Here is a 5,127-nt window from a genome sequence, read left to right as displayed (position 1 = left end):
CATAAAATTTATTAAATTAATTTTTATATCTTCTATGTGTGATAGTGCATGTGTGAAAAATTTGATGTTTTAATTTAGTCATATGAATGGGAATTTCACTTGAAAGGACTTAGTTGAGAAACTTAGAAAATATGTTAGGTGAATGTGTGAGGACCAAAAAAATTTCAAAGTATGGAAGTTTGGGTTTGCATGGCAAAATGCCCAATATGCATTAAGTTGCCGGCCAAGCAATGATGTCCTCCACTAAGTTTAATTTAATTATAATATTATATTGATAAATGATTATAATATCATAAATAATATGAATAAAAAAATATTAAGATGAATAAAAGAAGAAATTAAAAATAAGTGTTCATCTTCTTCTTCTTGCAAAAATCGAAACCAAAGGAAAGAAAAAGAGAAAGTTCACTAAAGTAATTCGGCACCCTCTTTTGCTACTTGGGGGTAAGTTTTGAAATGATTTTTGAATTTTTTTTTATATGTTTAAGTTAATTGTTAAATGCAGTTCTTGGCCATGTCAAGAAAATCAAAATTTTATGGTGGTTTGGGCACTAGGCCGTGTATCAGGATGTTGGAATTTGAGGTTGTTTTCATGTTGAATTGAATAAGTAGATGTTAGAATGAGGTAAATCTTGTTGAATTGTTAGTTGGGTAATACTTTGTGCATTCGGCTATATGTGGTTTAAATAGAATGTTCATTTTATTTTTTTTTCTACTTTCTTGTATGAGAAATAATTCAAATAAGTGTTAAGGCCGAATGATTCATGGTAGATTAGTTAAATTGCAAAATTCATGTTTATGGGGTAATTTGAGCAATTGACGGAGATATGGATGAAGGAATAAGATTTATATTTTTATATTTTAGTTTATGTGCTATGGAGAATTTGACTAAAATAGTTTGGTATGGTGTTTGCCGAATTTAAATTTAGATTGTTTGAGTAGCTTAATTTATGTATTAGAAATTTAATTGAGTGATTACAATGGACATTAAGATGTTGAACTCATGAAATTAGAAGTATACGAGCTTGATAGTATTTAAATGAATACTAACCGAAAATGAGTTTAGCTAATTAATTTACAAATTATTTAGTATTGAAAAATTTGGAAATGTGAATTTGCCGAAATCTATCTTGTATATGTAGCGAATAAATGGAATAGATGAGAAGTATGTTTGGATGATGTGCATTAAGTTTAAGGGTTAAACTTTAAATTGTTATGGCTTGGTTAGTATTAGATGGGATACCGAATCTGTGTGTGTGTCTATGAGGAATGAATATAAATTGGGGTTACGATGATTGAATTATTTTATTTGCTTAGTTGGAGCTCAAGATCAAAGGGAGCCAAGTTTGGCCAAAGTAAAAGCGAAAGCGGTTGAGTAGCTGATCGGAGTTATTCATCCGACTAAAAGGTAAGTTCCTAAGTAATTTAGGTTACGATTAAAAATGCACATAAATGACACAAAATAGGTTGGATAAGAAACCATGGTATGTATGTATGAGTTTTTGAAAATCGAATGTGAGATTTATTGACCTATCTATGATATTGTGGTAGCTATAGATAAGAAATTTCAGCATTATGTGTGCAAGGTTATGCGGCACTATATGTGCAAAAACTAAGTGGCACTATGTGTGCGAGACTTCATGGCACTATGTGTGCGAGGAAACGTGGCACTATGTGTGCGAATAAGTAAGAGCACTATGTGTGTGGACTTTTAAATCGAGCATAAGTGTGCGACATCGATTGTGGAGAATTACTTGTGCAAATGGAAATTATTAAAACATTAAATTGGGAGAAATGAAATGTGCATGGATACTAGACATGGAATTTGATTTTAATCTGTATATTAATAGAAAATGCTTGGGAAGAGAGAAAGAAGAGAAAGGTAATCGGTTCAATTAGTATATAATTGAACAAAGATATAAATTAGTGATAAATAAATCTAAATGGATTGGAGATTTGATTGATAGATGGAGCGGCTTGATTTGTGTTTTATTTAAATAATTGAACATTGTTTGTCATTTATATATGTATATACGCCAATGATTTGTATATGACATTTACCATAGTATATTCAATTTGTGATTAAATGGTGTATGAGTACATAGTGAATTCGGGTAAGTGTGTACAAAATTCATAATGCACACATGTGACATAAGATTTCCTTGTGATGTCATGTTTGAATTCGGCTAATATTGGATTAAAGCTTTATTTTTTTTGTTAAGATAATTGGATCATTACATTCTTGAAAATTCTTAGGACTTATTGAGTTAATAACTCACTTGGTGTGTTATTGGTTTTGTATAGATCATCTTGTCGAGGAAAGCTTGGAAACCGTTATGAAGTCATCATATCTTTTGACTACCTTTTTGGTATCTTTGTTTAAAACTCTAGTAGACATTATGGCATGTATAGAATGATATTTTGGGAGGTTGCTATTTTGATAGTATTGTATATAAAGCCATGCGAATATGGCTAAAGTTCTATGTATGGATTTGATAATGGTTTAGATATAAATCTTGAAATGAAATCAACTTGACTTATAAGTTCATATTGTGATATGAGTGTAATTATGTTATGCTTGAACTAACATGTTAAGCATTTGAGATACATATTATGTATGTGTATTCGGTCAAGAGGAGAAAAATCACCAAATGAATAGAAAAGTTTTAGTTGTATGATGTTATACATTAAGCTCAAGTCCTTACACTTTTACCCTTTTTGTATGTACATACTATAGAAGTTACTCATGGAAACATGCTATTATTGTTATAATTATTTAATTACATTGGACACGGGTATTAAGGTGTTACACAAGCTTCTTAACTTTTATACCGAAAATTTAACTAATTTTGTCGAATTAGGTGTTTAACCACTCAAATCTCATTTCTAAGCTTGGATTCTAACTTCATACATCCTAAATATCATTCAATTATAGATATAAACCATAAATTTTACCCAATTATACTAATATATATATTTTAGAAAAATCAAGTTTATATGATCTTTTAAAAGAAGAAAACATTTAATTTGCTTAAATTCATTAAAGATTTGTTAAATTAAGATCAAATACCTTTTAATTAGATCAAAATGAGTTAGAAAACACTTTAAAACTAAAGTTTAGCCAAGAAATACAAGATCTACCATTTTCAAGCCAAAAATCAACCTAAAATCAAGTGATATATTGAGGTCTTGATTAAACCATTTAAATCTCGAATTGAAATAATAGCTCACTTAATTTAATCATAAAAGGTTAGAATCTTAACTTAATTTTGCAGAATCGAAGAGCTATAGAGCTAATTCGAATTAAAATGTGTGAAGATCTCTTGAGGATTTTAAGGATGAAAACATAAGTGTTCTTCAAAATTAAAAAGAGATTTTGTGTTTAGAGAGCTTAGGAATAAAAAAAGATGAACTAATTTCGGATGAAAAACTTTGATTTGGTGTTTGGTAAATTTTTGAAGAAGATGAAGAATGGGAGGGAAGGATATGTGGGGTTGTCAACTAGGCACCAAATTTTTAAAACTTGGGTCATTGCTCATTTAACCACCACAGTTTCTTTCATTTTTCAAGTAGGTCATTCCTTTTCAATTAAAATCAATTTCAAAATTATTCTCAAATTAAAACTCATATTTAAAAATAAGTTTTAACCCAACCTAATTTTAATTTCCTAACCTAAAATTATTAATTCTAATTAGTCTAATATTTTATTTAATTAACTTCGAATTATTTAATTATCTAACTATCTACAAGTTTCGGTTCACTAACCCATGATCCTACTTACCCAATCCTACTAACCCGCGGTTTTTGGTTTTTGGGAGTGATAGTTTCTAATTGTTGTTTGAGCTTAATGTGCATCTGCATTTCACGAGGATTGAATACTTGCATGTTCTTTTCCCTTAGTTTCTCGCTTCGTGGTTTATTATTTTTTGTTAGAAGTTATCAATTTTGTATTGATACTAGGTCTTTGGATTTGAATAATTTCATTTTGAGGTGAATAACAGTATATTGGAGCCTTAGCTACTGTGGAATCTGATTAAATTTGATTGCATGAAGTATATATCTTGATTTTTCTATTCCGAAGTTCAAATGTGGAGTCGATAATTGATAAATGATGTTGCTTTGATTTTCTTTTCCTGCTGAATTTAGTGGTTTACTTGGTAAGCAGTTTGAATTTTGATCGTTGATGATGAAGTCTCATCTTTTGGATTCCTATTCTTTTTTCTGCAAATAATTAGAAGATTGTTTTACCAAACTGAATAATACTTAAAATGGGGGTTTCAATTGGTTCACAGTTTCGATGGATATGAGATTGTTGTGGACTATGAGTAAAGGTTGTTTTTTTAGACTATTGTTGTGGACTATGAGTAAAGGTTGTTTTTTAGACTTTCAGTTTACATTATTATTTGTTTCCTTTTTATCTTTTTCCTTGGAACAACTAAAACTAGACTGTAAATATATATACATGAACACACACACACACACACACACAAACGCATATGTACTTTTTTCTTTTAATGAATCCTATGCATGTTTATGGGTTTGTGTTTATGTTGTCGTTTCATGTTTATGGTTCCTTAAAGATCATTTTGGAATTGATTGTTAGTGGTCTTGATTTAATATTACTAAGAAATTGATTTAGTTGATACAGTTTCAGCTAAGCATTTAGTCCAATGATAGGTTCACGTATCCCTGTTTAGCAGGTTTTAGACCTTTTTAACATGTATAGGTTATCTGATTTTATGAGGATGTGAAGGAAAAATGTTTGGATTGTGTGTATTTCTGTTATATAGGATTTAGGAAGTGATGTATGATGAGATTTTCGAAACAAGTTGAAGTTTTATATGTTTTTATTATTTGATTCAACTGTTGAAAGATGATTTGAGATAAACAGAAACAACTAGTATAATGTCTTATTAGATTGTGCTTTTACATTTGAAAAGTTCTCTCTGAGCATTCAATTGAATCCCATGTTTTCTTATAGCACCATTTTTTATGGGTAAAAAATGGATGAAAAGGTTGTTGCTGGAAAAAAGGGGTAAGTATTATTCACTTATTCATTCATTTCTATGAAGCTCGGGCTCCCTTCAAGTAGTTTGTTGGTTCAACTATCATGTTGATCTCTGGTTT

The 5,127-nt window shown here is 29.6% G+C and overlaps 1 long non-coding RNA gene across 1 annotated transcript; it reads left to right on the top strand.

Moving 5' to 3' along the window:
- Positions 1–309: 309 nt before the first annotated feature.
- LOC108475862 (uncharacterized) lies at positions 310–2,543 on the top strand. Its single transcript, XR_001870025.2, has 3 exons — positions 310–444; positions 1,318–1,408; positions 2,305–2,543. It is a non-coding gene; the product is annotated as an uncharacterized LOC108475862 (long non-coding RNA).
- The last annotated feature ends 2,584 nt before the right edge of the window (positions 2,544–5,127 follow it).

The sequence above is a fragment of the Gossypium arboreum genome, chromosome 3, assembly GCF_025698485.1.
Source record: "Gossypium arboreum isolate Shixiya-1 chromosome 3, ASM2569848v2, whole genome shotgun sequence".
In the NCBI taxonomy this organism is placed as follows: domain Eukaryota; kingdom Viridiplantae; phylum Streptophyta; class Magnoliopsida; order Malvales; family Malvaceae; genus Gossypium; species Gossypium arboreum.
This window is presented reverse-complemented; position numbering and strand designations above follow the sequence as displayed.